The following is a 16145-nucleotide window of genomic DNA, read 5'->3' on the forward strand; positions in this document are numbered from 1 at the left end:
CTGGGAGCCTCCTGGGGTCGGCCTCAGAGTGGAGTGGCTCCTGGACCACGGGAGGGAGAACATCGTGGGAAATAAAAGACCACGACCTTCTGCTTGGGGGATTTGGTGCATCTTGGAGTCACCTCTGGAGCACTTGGAGTCCTCAAAGAGGACATTTCTCCTTCTACCCAGAATGACTGCGATGAAACCAGAGGCGGAGTGATTGTGGCAAGCACAATCGAGCCGGTGGTTTTATATTTCTTCCTCCCCTGACGGCCTCAGTGGCCCTGTGTGCTCTCTTCTCAGGACAGCACTTGTACCTGAGAGGGAAAAGTCTGCTTTGGAAGGAAAATTTCTGATAGGATAGTGGGTTCTGCCTTGCCAAATAACAGGACACCTCCCAGACTTCCCTTCCGGGAGAGCTCTCCTGGTTCTCAGGACTGCATCTGGACAAGGTCGAGGACAAGTCAGTGTCACCTCTCTCAGTAATGACAGGCCATCTTCGGTCTCTAAGGCACTGGAGACCCTGCTGTCGTTCTCTTCCCTGCTTCCTCTTCCACATGCCCTTTGTGAGTTCCTTTGCCTCTTTGATCAAACTTGCATCTGATGTTCATTTTCACCTGATTTCATCTAATGAAAAAAATTGAAGTGGGAAGTGGGCCGTGTAACCATTCCTGTGTGGGACTGTGAGTGTGTTCAAAGGGCTGCGTTTGCCTCCAGAATTTTTTACCAGCGTCTATGTCAAAGGCTGCCTTATCCAGTTAATATCCTTCCACGTCACTAGGGTCGCAGAGAAAGAAGAGTGAAAAGGAGAAAAGTAGTTCTTTCGCTTGAGAATCATCTACACAAATAGTGCATTTTATTATTTGGGGAGAGAGGGATCTGTCTTCCTACTCATTCTTATTGCCCAGGATGCCCTTTTCTGTACCCTCTTACTCACTGCTGCTGCACCTGCCATGGCTGTGTCTTCCTGGGTCCCTCCTTCCCCTCCATGTGTATGCGTTCAAATCCTACCTCTCTTTCGGGTCCCATTTCAAATGTGTCCACCTGGCCACCTCTCTGCATCATTCAGCTGGAGACCATTCCTCCCCCTTGGTCTCCTATGGCTGGGCGAACAGGAAAGGCTTCTTTGAGCCTTTCTTATGGCTGGTGTCTGTTTCCATCCAAAGGCAATTTTGATGAATCTTGTCTTCCCTACCAGACTCCAGGATCCTAAATGGCAGGATCTGGTTTTGAGTCTGATTCATCTTTATATTTCTTACAGCTACCAACCCGACGCTTCACACAAGGAATGTCCCCCAGTTGGTGTTTGTGAAATGAGTAGAATTTGTTTGTATCATGTTTTGTTTTTTTTTTTTTTCACTTGGTCCTTATAACTGTCTCTGTCTCCAGCCTTGGCCTCTCCTACCAGCTTCTGACTTACCTATCTGCTTGGGTGTCCCACATGCATTGTGAACAATGTTTCCCCACCCACCCTGTCCTCCCCTTGTGCCTCCTGTGGTGACAGGACCACCAACACCGTCACCCAGGCCAGACCCCCTTTCCTCCCCCTTCTCATTCATTCAGTCCAGCACCACATTCTGCTCATTTTAGTTCCAGATGCCACTGGAATCCTTCTGTACTTGTCCCCTCTACTGCCTCTGGTAGGACAGCCTCCCTTCCCAAATCCCCCCCTGCCCCGCCCCCTCCTCTCACCAGATTGCTACAGGCGATTTCCACCTGTTCACATTGCCTTCTGACTTGCTCCCCTCAAAAACTTCCCTCTTTCGGGGCTCCTGGTTGGCTCAGTCAGTTAAGCATCCAATTCTTGGTTTCGGCTCAGGTCATGATCTCATGGTTCATGAGTTAGAGCCCCACATCGGGCTCTGGGCTCACAGTGCAGAGACTGCTTGGAATTCTCTCTCTCTCTCTCTCTCTCTCTCTCTCTCTCTCTCTCTCTCTCCCCCCCTCCCCCACTGTCCCTCAAAATAAATAAATAAACGTAAACAAAAAACTCCCCTCCCATTGCCACCAGGCTGTTCTTAGCAAAGTGCGGCTTGCACAGTATCATCTTGCTCACAAAACACCTGAAGTAATTCCCTTCGCTCTGCAAGGTCACTTCCCAGCTAACCTTTTCATGGCCTGACCCTCATCTCGTCTCCTCAGTTTCCACTCTGTCCTAGCCACACTGACCAACTCGGTCATGGTGCCTGGAAGTCCCTTGCTGTGTCATACTTCTGTGATTTCACGCGTGTTTTACTTTCGGCTTACAATGTCTTTCCTCTCCTCTGAGTGGGGTTGCTTCTAACTACTGGCTTTAAAATTCGCCCGTGAGTTCCCTGGAAAATGCCCTGACCCGTTTCCCTCTAGGCAGGGTTGAGTCATGCTTTGCAGTCCCCGACACGCCTTCCTGCCACGGACCTCGTCGTCGTCATCTGTGCCTGCGGCCCTGAGCATGAACTTCTTGCTGGGGGGCGGGGAGGGGGTGAAGGTGAGGAGTTCCGCTTCTCTGCGTCCTAGCGGAGCCTCTGGTCTTTGCTAGGAGGCCAAGAGGGACTTTGGGAATGAACGGCCAACCCCATGAAGAAGGCTGAGCAAATCTGACAAACAGACAGCTGAGGCTCAAAGGTCCGAGGGCTGAATGACCGGTAAGTGGCGCCATTGGGAACAGAAGCTGTTTGCTGGTCAGCTCGCCTTCCCTCGTCTTGCAAGACCTTTGGTGGAATGTTCTACTCAGGTCTCCTCTCTGATGGTTGTGGCTCCCTCCTCTCCGCTAAACCGTCACCTCCCCTCCTCCCTTCACGTAATCATGGAACAGGAAGCCCAGGGAAGACTACCGTACCCACCAGAGCTGGCTAGTCACAAGGCATCTCTATCCATCTATTCGTCCGTCATCGTCTATGGAATGTTTTAAAATCGTTTTTTAATTGATACTGAGCAAAATCACTGTGAGATATTTTCAGAGTGAAGACTTCAGTTTTGAGTGTTCCAGGGCATGGGTGAAGGACTGGGGTAGTACCCACTAGTGTTATAAATTTAGAGGGCCCCTCCCAGGACCTGAAGACAGGACAGTCCCTGACGCAGCCTCTGGACGAAGCAAACGGCTCGCCTTTCATATCCTCAGTGGCTGCGTTCACACCTCTGCAGTTCTCGGCCACGGTGCCGGGTCCCCATCAGTTGTGAACTGTGGCAGCTGAATCTGACGCTGATCATAGTCACAGTGTCAGGATTTGCAAGTGGTTTCCTTTTCTCCATTAGAATAGAGTCTGCATTATAAGTGCCCGATAAAAAAAGTCGTTCTCACTCAGCTTGCATTCTGGTCTGGTTTCTTGACCCAGAGGAAACTTCACTGGGGTTACAGCCGGCACTGGGTGTGCCTGTGGGGTCTACCCAGTTTGTAGCCCGCATTTGTCATGGTATGGTGGCGGAGAAGACTGTTGAGAACGGCTGGTCCTGACCGTGTGTGGCCCTCTGCTAAGGCAGATGCAGTTTCTGCACTACAGAATGGAGTTAGCGAGAACTCCTACATCCTACCTGCAGTCACTCTCTAGAAGCGGAAAGATAAATGCAAATATATGTGCATACATAAATACAGATAATGCATATATTAATGAAAACAAAAAGTAAAGCTTTGGTTTCCAGGAGAGAGGACTTTCTTCACACCCTTCCCTTTGTAAAGCACGTAGCAGAGGTTTTCCTATAATTAGGTGCTAATAGATGTCTTATAACTGCACTTAATGTGCTGATCATTTTGCAGTATATACAAATATCAGATCATCATGTTGTACACCTGGAACTAACGTAATGTCATATGTCAGTTATATCTCAATCATAAGGAAAAAATGTGGTGACAAATTTCTTTAACCTCTCTGATGACGAGACGCGATTCACGCGGAGTTTTGTGGAGTACAGCAAGTACAGGCCAGTTAGTTTTTCTAGAGGAAAAATGGCTGTCGGTTTACGTGAGGCCCCTGCCATCTCACAGCAGCTTTGCTGGTGGCACAAAAAGGTACAAGTCAGAACGAGGTTGGGTAAATGGAAGCCATCGTGCTTTCTGGAAGCACAGCTAACGTCCTCTGGATGACGGGTCTGTAGCATGGACCTCCCATCTGAACCACCCACCCTCGTGAGTGAGGATGCTGACGTCCTTCCGGAGCTGACTTCTTCCTGGTGGCTCTGCGCTGAGGGGACCTCTCAGCACTGGCCAGGGAGCCAGCAGAGAGGAGTGAAGATGGGCTCCCCGATGGAGGCCTTAAGTCTGAGTTGACAGACAGCAGGAAAGTCATGTTCTCTGTGCTGTATCAACCTGGCCAAGCCAGCCTCACTTTAATTAATCAAGCAGCGCACTGTCCATGCTGAGAATGGGGCTGTGGAAAGTTTTTAAAGTGGGGTCTCTGCCTGCATGTGTAGTCAGAGCTATGATGCGGGACATAGCAGAATTAGGGATTAAAGATTAATTAAGAAATGCCCACATATGCTTTCAGAGTGGGGACAAAACATGTCCTAGGATCGTAGAAATCAAACTCATTTTTGGGAAGGAGAGGAACTTCTGGTGGGGGCCGTGGCGGGGGTAAGGGGCTTAGGCAAAGGGAAGGTGAGGGAGGGCAGGTCAGGGGAGGGAGAGGGCAAAGGCTCTGGGATAGGCAATAGGCATGGGCGTGTGTCCTCTCTCTCCCTCCCTCTCCCACTTACTCCTTTCAACCCACCTTTCTCTCTCCCTCACTCCCTCCCTCCCTCTCCCTTACAATAACACTGAATCTTAAAAATAGAAAAAATAAATCACCTCTATTAAAAAGTAGAAAAATAGAATCCCATGAACGCGGTGATCTGAATTAAATCATAATGGTGCCTCTGGTTGGCTGGGAATGGCCCTCCTGGGGTCAGCAGCACATGCCCGCCCCAGGTACAGAATAATGTCTTGTCTGGAAAGATGATGTCTGTCTCATCAGTTGCCTTGGAAGCAAGAACCCCTGACTATCTTTGTATCATGAGAGTGTCTCTGGCCAGAGCAGGCTGACCTGTGGATTCACACTACATGATCCAGCCACTGATCAGTAAATCAAAACTATAGCAGAGTTGGGCCTTTTGTCACTTTCCACGGGGTTTGGGGGGGGGTGGCGGGCAGAGGGGTGAGCTGGGACTCAGCTTCCAGCTTCCCTCTGCTTGGGTCCATCTTTGGCTGGTGAACACTGGGCTTGTGCCCAACGACCTGGTAGAGGTGACTAGTTTCCACCCAGGAACAAAGTGAGCCACGGACCAGCTAGTGAAGAAATCGAGTTACAGGTGTCCAGTTCTGTACTCAGCCTCATCACCTCCCCGTCGGAAGCCAAATATAAGAGAGAAATCCTGGAAAACCAGAGGAACAAAGCTGACATCACGCGGCGATGGGTGGGTGGGATGCCAGGGAGGGAGGAGGCAGAGCAGGGCAATTTTTTTTTTTAATTAACGATGGGGAGGATTTGAAGACTTGACAATGGCTTTGCCTGCAAAAATATAATTAGCCAAAGACCATGTGCTGCTGATGTTGGAGGTGGTAGTTGAAGGAAACCTGCCCTAATGAGGACGTCAGTGCCTCACTCAGAGGTTGTCTTCCCAAACCAGGCCTCTTCTCCAGATTCTGTGCTTGATTAGTTCCAGAGAAAAATTGAATTATAATAATTTTTTAAGAGGCAGAAATAAGAGCCACAGCACTTAGCGCATGGCCCAAGAGGAGACTCTTTTGACTGTCAGTCTTCCCTCTCCCTCCCCTCTTTGATATCAGACAAAGCTTGTTGGCAAGAGTGAAGGGCTTGGAAGATATCTTGGCATAGGATACGCTAATTGCGTTTGTACGTCAGCATCTCTGCTGTCCTTAATTCCTTCGCCTGCTCCCTTTGCTACAGTTCTTCAGCTTTAATATGCATCTTACTTGGATGCCAAGATTGAGTCACAGCTGGAGTGTTACAAGAGCTGTGGCCACGAGTGCCCGTTGTTCTCATCAGCCTTGTGGGTGAAGTACGCTACAAGTGAGAGATCCTTTATGAGCAGAAAGCTGTGTGTGAGAGTTTTGCTGACTTCTGTATTTGACTAGCTTTGAATGACTTGCATTCCGAGTGACCGTTATCATCCTTTGAGTTTTAATGCAAGACATGACCTGCAGGGCTTTCTCTTACCTTCTCCAGGTCTGTTGGCCAGCCAACTTGTAGGTGACCCGACTGCGATGCCGCTCCTTGGCTTCCTTGAAAGTGTTCAAGTCTGACACTTTCTTCCAAGTCTGTTTTCTACATGTGCTGTTATATTATGGAAAACATCCACTGCTCCTCTTAGGTCTCTGATCCCAGACTAAGGGCTTCAGGTGGCAGAGGGACCTAAGTCTGTGTGCACGTATGGCAGACTGTTCTCAAGGAAATGCTGGAACATCTGTACCTTGCAACCCTTAAGACGGCTGATTTCACTTAGAAAATATCCACCCAAGGGGCGCCTGGGTGGTTCAGTCGGTTAAGTGTCTGACTTCGGCCTAGGTCACAATCTCGCGATTTGTGAGTTCGAGCCCCGCGTCGGGCTCTGTGCTGACAGCTCAGAGCCTGGAGCCTGATTCGGATTCTGTGTCTCCCTCTCTCTCTCTGCCCCTCCCCTGCTCATGCTCTCTCTGTCTCTCAAAAATAAATAAATGTTAAAAAAAATTTTAAAAAAAGAAAACATCCACCCAAGAATAGGTATCTCCAATAGATTTCCCTTACCTATGTCAGAATGACACAATAGATGATCACAGTAGATATCCCTTGCCTGGTAAATATGGCCACCGTTGGCACAATTAAATTACTGCTTGAAATGATGCATTTGGTTAACCCTGTGATCAAGCTTAACTGAAGAAGATTGGGGGCGTCCAGGACATCTACCACAATGCAGACATTTGGGAATCCTTACTTGTATAATCCTAAGAGTTATGTGTAGGTACAAGGCCATTCAGGGCTTAATTTAGAAAAGATGGAGGTTAGGGAATTGGGGCCCTGGCCCAGGCCCAGATGGTGGGCCCCTTTCTACTCAGCCAGGTCATAGAACATCATTAAGACCAGTGGTTGAGTCTTGATTTGGCTTTGTACTAACTACCACACGAACCTGAGCAAGTGACTTAACCCCTCTAATCTGTTTTCTCATCTAAGAATGGAAACAGTAATTTCTGCTACTTATATTTATTGGTAGCATTAAATAAAATAATGAATGTAATTCACCGTGTGCTGTGTTTGGCACATGGTAAATACTTTACACATGGTAGTTATTATTCCTTCTTCATTGCTTCGATACCGTAGGAATAAGGCAGTGTGTCCATAGAATTACAAAATAAGACAGGAATTTAGTAGGGGGGCGTGGATTAAGCATGTGTAATGGGATTGCTGTAGATGCCGAGAAATGCTTTCATAGTGATTTGTAGCCTTTGAGATCTTCACAAAACTAACCCTCAGCTTGGTAGGTTTGTCACCTCTCCTAGTACAGACACTGCACCATTGGAGATTCCACTGAGAGGAATCTCCTGGGCAGAGCTCCTGAGTATCTGACTAGACCCTAGCACACCAGACCTCACGGCAATTATGATGAAGTTGTACCTTCCTGCGTGGGACAGGAATATGATCAAGGCCCACACCCTATGTGTTGGGTCTTCTACCTAGCCTGTGACTAGCAGGTATCTCTGAAGAGCACAGCCTTTAACGATCCGTCTCAGCTTGTTTTTTGTTTTTTGTTTGTTTGTTTGTTTTCTGGAGAGGAAACAGAGCTTTTAAGTCTTCACTGGTTCAGAAAGTGATATGTACCAAATTCAGGGAAATCTTGCCATCTCGATTCTCTCCACCCTGCTATACCCCACTTTTTTTTTTTCAGCTGAAGTCATTGGAGTCTTGACAGGTACCTTGCATACGGTCTGCCCTCAGTGACTGGTCATTAATGTTGTTCATTTGCTCGCCCCCAGCTGCTGCCCACAGAGCTATTAGGTCTTTGAGACCTCTCACCTCCCCTTGGGCTGGGCTGCCTGACTTTTGGGAGATGAGAGGAAGAGGGGTTTAACAACTCCATTATGTTTAGAGAGAAAGAGGGTTAAAGTCTAATGGTCATTAGCATATCCTGTGCCAGCTGCCTCTTCTGTTACTTGTTCAATAATTCCCTTAATGTTTGGTCCTAATGGAGCAGATTATTGTTATTATTTTATTTCATCAAGATCACCTACTGCATAAAAACAAAGAGGAAAGGAGGAAAGGAACGTGGCCAAGAATAAGCATTGAGCATTATCCAGCTGGAGATATTTATTTATTGGCTTCATGCTTGGCTTGTGAAGTTTTGAAGGGCTGGTGCACATAGCCCATGGAGGGAGCCTGTCTCACGCAGCTCTGCCCACGGGTTGCTGAGACAGCGACCTGGAGTGCTTTTGCTTCTCTCTGGACCCTTTTATCTCCCAGCCTGCCTCTCGTGCACAGTACACGTAGCATTTGTGCACGTGCACACACGCACATACCCACATACACGGGTTACATGTGGGGCCAGCCTCTTAACACAACACTGATTGGGGGGTCCCATCCACAGTGTCTGACAAGGCAGCGTCACCTCTTAGAATATTGCCCCGTCTACATCTAGAGGGACGGGAGGACCTCGGCTTTGCCCAGTGTCCTGATTCCTCCATGCTCTCCCACTCTGCTGAGATCTAGGCAGGTCTTTGGAGTTAGGGGACCCGTTAGGCTAGCCTTGGACCGGGAACACCCTGCATACAGCAAGCTGCTTCTGCCCCCCCCCCCCCCCGCCGCTGCCTCACCCGGCTGCACCTGGCTTTGGCGTTCTCATTAAGGCAAACAACAGGCGCCTGGTGCCGCTGAAGATCCGAGAGCTCTGAGCTCCTTATGAACAAGTGCACTCCTTCGTTTGCTTTGGGACAGCAAAGTTAAGGTTCTGAGGCAAGAAAAAATCCCAAGAACCAAAAAAGCAGCTCTATAAAAAGAACCTGAAAGAGGACAACTTGAAATAGCCCGGGCTGACTCCAGCACGCTAGCCTCCAGCCACTTTCCCTAGAGGGCTTCAGGCTCTCATTAATGAACCTCCTGAAGGCTCATAAAGAAATGCATGACAAACTTCCTGGATTAAAGAAGAAGAATAGTGAGCAAATCTAACCGAATTAAAACTTTGGACCTGGGAAAAGCCAACAAATAAAAAATAAAAAGCTAGCAAGCTGAGTCTCCTCCGGAGAAGAACTTTATTCACAGTGTCTTCAGATTGGAAGAGCCTTCAGATGTCAACCTGCCTAATCTGGAAGACTCTTAGTCTTAGGGATTGTCTCTTGCTTATGGAAGGCTGTCTGTTTGGTCCCCGTCTCTACCTCCCCAAATGGCGTTTTAGTGAGGGAAGGTCTTGGAAGGCCTTCTATTTCTTCCCTTAGCTTTGGGTTCTTGCACCCGGAAGCATGGGGAAGGGGTCCTAAAGCATTTGATAGCAGCCAGCTAACATAGTATCCTGCCCCAGTGAGAGGCTAACCAGGCAGGGCAGCTCTGTCCCCCACGTGGGATGTGCAATTCACGTCAGAAGCCCCAGAGGACATATTGAGGCCTCTTAATTAACGTGGTGGCCCGTGGCAACTGGAAAGCATTTCCACACGATTAAAGACTTCGGAAAACCCCCAAGGGGAGGTAATGTTCCTAATAATTTATAAATTGAACTCACTACTTAATATGCTTAACATGTTTCTCTCGTCTTCCATTTGGGAAAGAGATGGGCAGGGGATAATGGATTTCTGTTCGCCAGCCACCACAGGAAAGAGAATCTTCAAGAAGAACAAACCAAGGGGCTTTCTCTTCTAGTTTAGGTGACTCCTTCTGGCAGTAAATGGATCCTCGAGGTTAAGAACATGTTACCGCAATTTTGATGACATCATCTAATTTTCAAAGGCCTTATTGTGCCTTTGGGGCTTCCTATCAGGGGCTCCATTGGGCTAGCTAGGGTTGATAGCCCACCTCTGAAGGATCAGTTCCATTATTGCTGTGGTCTGTAGTTACTGGCTTTCCTGCGCAGGAAGAGCTCAAAGACATTTTCTCCACCAGTTTAGAGCTATTTCCAGTTTGACAGGGATCAGTGTTAACAATCAGGAAGTTTTCAAGTTGGAAGAGTCCATTCATTTCTGTCAGTCGCTTCATTTGCTAGATGAAAGCCTGGGGAGGGCGCAGAGGAGTTAACACAGCTTGCCCAGAGCCCTTCTGCTGGTTGGCCCTGCGGTTTTACTGGTGACCTCCATGTTCTTAGTAAATGAGGTCCAGTTTTGCTCAGAAGCACAGGGTCAGACAAGACCTTGAAAAGTCATCTCTGTACCTCATCTGTTTGCTGCCCCTGGAACATTTGGATCTAGATTCGAGTATGGCCGGCGATGCCATGCAGACGTGCACAGTTTTCTCCTGTTGGTCTGTCTCCTTTGAAAGCCAGAGATAGATGTAAGTGATCACTGTCATGTGTGAGAGAGGCCCTTTGCCCCAACAACCCTTGGGCATTGTTAGTGGGAGAAAATAAGAGACATGGACCACCAAACTTGTCTATTTCATTCTGATTTTCTAACCACCATTTAATTCCTTTAGGAATATAATTTGAATTCCGTGTGTCCAGTTGCCTTGAGGGACAATTAATTATGTCTCAGACTCACTCTTCTGGTTACTCCTAGGGTGAAACGGAGCTTTGAAATGTGAGTTGATTGATTGGCTGCAGTCCCTTGACAGATGGTAGCTGGACACATAATCTCAGCTTTTCCATTTCTCTGCCAAGGGTTCACAAAACCCAAGTGACTCCTAAACTTTAGTGACATTTGATAGATGGAGATTCTTTATTCTGGGATTTACTGATCATATGACATTGATACCAGATAAGGGAAGGACTCCACTGGCCCCTGACGTGTTCCCTAGGGTACTACCTCCAGTCCGAGATATCTTTACCTACCCCAGTTTCTTCTGTTATGAGGAGCAGTGACATTTCCCAGCCCTGGTGAGCTGTTCTCATCTTCCTTTTGTGCCTGAGTTTACCTTTAAAAGCCAAATTATAGGGACTGTTTCCTCTAACTTGAATGTGAAGCCCACGAGCTCAGGAACTATACCTGTATTTTTCACTGCAGTATCTCCATCCCTGTGACCAGTAGACAAATGCCTTGCTGAAGTAAGTAAAAACTTGTTGAATGATTGAGTAATGAAATGAATGGATGAGTTACATAGCAATTGTATAAAGCTTTGCTTGCAAGCACACAGAAGATGTCTTTATTGAAATACATGCACAGTTGACCTCTCCTCCCTCCCTCCCTTCCTTCTTCTTTAGTTATTGAACACCTTTGTGCCATGCACTGTGCTTGGCCCCAGAGCTTAGTGGCCCCTGCTCATGAAGTCTGTACTCTAGTAGATGAGCTGGACAGGAAAACCAAAGGAAAGATGCTTGTGGTCAGAGTTATTGTGGAGGCTTCCGTGGGCAGTTTAGTGAGACTAGGGAAGAATCGGCTGAGGCTGTGTCACTGAAATGACTCGGAAGGGCAAGTAGGAGTGAGCTCAGGGTGGGAGGTGCGACGTAGACCCAGGATGAACACACAGGTCAGATAATGAGACAGTCTGGGGTTAGCCTGCATGATTGGGATGAGCATAAACGGAGATCTGCCTAGAACGTTCTGTCCCTGGGCAATCATCATCAGTGTTATATACAACGTTGTTACACAAAGGTTTCAAAATCTGTAAGGGATCTGACCAACATCATACTATTCTCTCAGGTAAGTGCTGAAAAATGTCAGTGTCATAATAAAATAAAAGCTGGTTTCATTTTTTGATCTCTATTAAAGCCAGGAGAAATGATTTATTGATTTCTAAAGAAAACATATTTTTAAATGCCACTTTTTTTGCATGCAACTTGTTAACGGATGTGGAGTTCTCATCTACCCCAAACGTGCTTCTAGTTATAAAATGTTAATAGTTTTGAGAAAAATCAATAGAATAATCAGAAAACTCATGAAAAGATGAATAAAGAGCAAAACAATTTCATATCTTGCAGTAATTGTTATTTTTTCTCGAATGTTCAGAGTTTGCAACTTGTTACCTGTCATTGGGTCCAGGTGTACCTTAATGCTTTTGCCTTGTTTTGCTTTGTTTTGCATACCATGAAAATTGAAGCTAACACACATAAATGAAGAATACCCTCTGAGCACAGCTAAGGTGATACAGAAATGCAAAGCCAGGAGCTCATGTGTGAATTCCTGCATGCTTTCTGTAAAGCCTCGTGTGATGACGTCGCCATTATGACGTCTTGTCTGGGATCAAATGCATGGAGGAAGTTTGTTCCTCCCACTGAATTTTATCATCAGACAAGATGTGTGCAGCTTGCCTTTCCCTTTTTGACTTGGTTACCAGGAAGCTCCTCGCTGTAGCTCCTGGTTCAGGCACTCTTTCCATTTCATCTGCCACCTCTTTGTTCTGTTAGATCCCTTGAAAGAAAAATTTTAGAGCAGCTCCGACTTAAGTCGAAAATGCTTAAAATTCTCTGTGGAAATTGGTTGAAAATAATGCTAAAAGCAAAAACTATGGTTTATCACAGGAATGCAAAAACGATCGAACGTGAGCACTGGATTTCCATGTCATCACTGTAGAAGGAAAGTTATCAAGGTGGCTATATCCATGGCTTCTCCTAGTATAGTGGAGAGTCTCTACATTTTTCCCTACCCAGGACCTTCTTATTGGATAGAGCAGATAAGCAGTTCAGAGGAATTTGTGTATAGTGACTTTGCAAATTATGATTATGACAAAATGTTTTTATTATATATTCATAGCATGTAACATTATTTTTGTGATTATTTATGTATGAATCCACGATTAGTAAGTCCTTGCTAAGGGTTGTGACATCTGCCACCAATTTGGGTTGTAGAAGCAGAGAAACCTTACCACAACTTGAATACCTACGTCGACAGTCCCTTTTCATGTCTATGCCGAGCCTCACCTAGTGGCTGGCGCCCATTACTAATAACCGATTATGAAAAACCCAAGGTTGTTAGGATCACTGACTCCAAGCAGGGGAAACATTTCAATAAAGCAAGGTTAGATATGCTAAATACACTGGCTTAGCCAATCAGAAACTTGTGTTCTAGCTCCCTATAAGTTATTATTTAAAATAAATAAATACTACTTGGCAGTGAGAAAGAATGAAATCCTGCCATGTGCAGCAACGTGCATGGAACTGGAGGGTATTATGCTAAACGAAGTAAGTCAGAGAAAGGCAGATATCATGCTTGCCTCATATGTGGAACTTGAGAAACTTACCAGAAGACCATGGGGGAAAGGAAGGGAAAAAAAAATAGTTACAAACAGAGAGGGAGGAAGGCAAACCATAAGAGACTCTTAGATACAGAGAACAAACTGAAGGTTGATGGGGGGAAGGTTGATGGGGTGGGGGGGGAGAGGGGAAAATGGGTGATGGGCCTTGAGGAGGGCACTTGAGCACTGGGTGTTGTATGTAAGCGATGAATCATGGGAATCTACCCCCAAAACCAAGAGCACACTATACATTGTATGTTAGCCAACCTGACAGTAAATTGTATTTAAAAAATAAAAATACTTGGGGCGCCTGGGTGGCGCAGTCGGTTAAGCGTCCGACTTCAGCCAGGTCACGATCTCGCGGTCCATGGGTTCGAGCCCCGCGTCGGGCTCTGGGCTGATGGCTCAGAGCCTGGAGCCTGTTTCCGACTCTGTGTCTCCCTCTCTCTCTGCCCCTCCCCCGTTCATGCTCTGTCTCTCTCTGTCCCAAAAATAAATAAACGTTGAAAAAAAAAATTAAAAAAAAAATAAATAAAAATACTTAAAAAATAAAAAAGTGTATGCATTATATTTAAGTAAATAAGTAAATATAAAATATTCCAAATGGAGTGTCTAGAGCCACACCTGGTAAAAGGAATGTTATTTATTTATTTATTTTTATTTTAGAGACAAAACGTGAGCGGGGGAGAGGGGCAGAGGGAGAGAGAGAGAGAGAAAAAGAGAGAATCTCAAGCAGTCTCCATGCACAGCCCCGACACGGGGCTCGATCTCACGACCCTGGGATCATAACCTCAGCCACAGTCAGGAGTCAGAAGCTCAACCAACTGAGCCACCCAGGTGCCCCTGGGGAATTTTAGATGAACCTAACAGAGCGGTGCCATGAGAAAGGATCAGGTCTAGAACCACTTTGGAGCTGTCTAGTTTTATAGCTTCTCTGGGCATTAGTTTCTTCATCAGAAAAGGAGGGGCTGAACCTAGAGGTTTTCAGTGGGTCTCACAGTTGAAAGAGAAAACAAATTCTTCGTGGAAATTTAACTAAATTGAGACCTAATGATATCCTCCAGGCTTGTGGTGATGTGTGAGGCGCGCTGTCTTATTTTCGCACAGAACTCTTGAAACGTGAGGGTTGGGTTAGTTAATTAATTAATCTTGGGTCTGGACGCTTAGTGGGCGCCCCGTGAAAGGTCCTTTGTTTAGGACGATGCCTCTTTGGACCCGCTGTCAGCTACATGTGCACTTTGAATAGTTTCTGTGTTTTGTTCGAGAAGGGAGGGTAGATCTAAGTTGGATTATCCACACTCCCCCCACCCCACCCGCTTACGATTTGTGAGACAGAAGCCAGGGTGTGTGTGTTTCCAGTGAGCAACCCCGTACAGCATCACTGGAGCCTGGTGGTTAAGAACAGAGGCTCTGCCATGGGAGGGGAGGCCTGGTTCCCATTCCAGAACTGTTTCTTTGCTGTGTGCCCTTGGACAAGTTACTTAACCTCTGTGCCTTAGGCTTTTCAGATGTAAAATGGAGAAATAGTTGACCCTGCCTCCAGCAGCAGTTAGAAGTCAGAGCATTTAGAACAAACGTCTGATACACGGGAACAGCCCCAGAATGGACAACTGTTCTTGCTTGATTACTGCATAATATGGGGGATGAACCTTTGGCCTGCCTCCGATCAAAACCGGGAGAAACTGAGGGGAAGCACGGAGGGGCCCCCCGAATACCTCAATGTGAGCGGGAAAGATGGTGTTTCAGCCCTTCCTGGGAGATTGATGTTTGTATTGCTCTCACGGCTCTTTAGGGAATAAAATTACCTCTCGTTTTCACTAGCCTAATTCAATGTCTGACAACTCCTCTCACTCGGGAAGTTATTCTTTCTGTATGGCTTAATTGCCCATTGTTGCGGTTTCGATTTGGGGTGAAGGAAAGGATGGCGGGTCTGACTCCCAGATAAAGGGCCTGCTGAAAAAACTAGCGGGTGGGACTCCAGCAAATGGGGGGCGGGCTCTGGTTTGTTTGCGGCCCCCTGGGTGTGCTGCCCCCCTGGGCGTGCCGCCCCCTGGATGTGTCTGCAGGGCTGGCGGGCTGCAGGGAGGTGGTGGTCAGCCAGGACTCAGAATACTTGTGTCAGGACCCCCACCCACGCAGCAGCCCAGGCAGCTTCATATTTACGCTTTCTGTGTACTTGCCTGAGAGATTTCACCAGGAGAAAGGGTTCCAACAGAGAAAAGTCTGAAGAACCTGGTGGCCAGTGTCTGTCCCCAACAAGCCGCCTGACGTGACTTGTCTGTCACCTGGCAGCTGACTCTGTTGCTTCCTGTGTCAGCTGCTCTGTGCCTGAGCACATGGTGTGTGTACGCACGGGGACGTGTGCTCCTTTGCTCCAGGTGATGGTCAGGGAGGGAGGGTAAATGGGAAGATGTATGGGGAGAGGAACTTTATAAATTCAAGGTACAGTTATCACGAGACTGGAAAAGGCTCCTGTTGGTGCATTTGAAGGAATGATCTTGACCCAGCCTGGGGTGGGTGGGCCACTGGGAATTAATAGGGGGTTTTCATCTCTAGCCTATGTGACGGGGTGGCAGTGACCGAAGCCCGAGTCGAGGGCAGAGCCATCTGGCACGCCCCCCACCTAGTGAAATAGGTTTGGAGGGATATTGACCAAAATCAAGGGACTGAATACAGATCGTGCACGGGAAGGTTTATGCCCGCCGAGCCCTGGGGAACAGTGGGTTTCCTCCAAACCCTGCCCCCGTGGATGTCGAGGTCAGGTGTTCTTTGTCGCCGAGTATGGCGTGTTGGCCACTGCTAGACAACCGAGTGGAGTCCTGGTGTTTAAGGAGAGGCCTCAGAGGATGGGCTGGGAGCATAAGAAGGTTCCGAAGGAAACGCCTTTGCGAGCCTGGCCCTAGGACACGGGTCTCG

The 16145-nt window shown here is 47.3% G+C and overlaps 1 protein-coding gene across 2 annotated transcripts in view; it reads left to right on the top strand.

The window, feature by feature from the left end:
- The window catches only part of ASTN1 (astrotactin 1), a 300064-nt gene that overhangs the window by 128826 nt on the left and 155093 nt on the right, over positions 1–16145 (top strand). The gene's annotated exons all lie outside the window — the stretch shown is intronic.

Source organism: Lynx rufus, unplaced genomic scaffold, assembly GCF_022079265.1.
Source record: "Lynx rufus isolate CCGP_SWC_20201006 ecotype Redwood Valley unplaced genomic scaffold, mLynRuf1.p SCAF_15, whole genome shotgun sequence".
NCBI classification, from domain to species: Eukaryota; Metazoa; Chordata; class Mammalia; order Carnivora; family Felidae; genus Lynx; species Lynx rufus.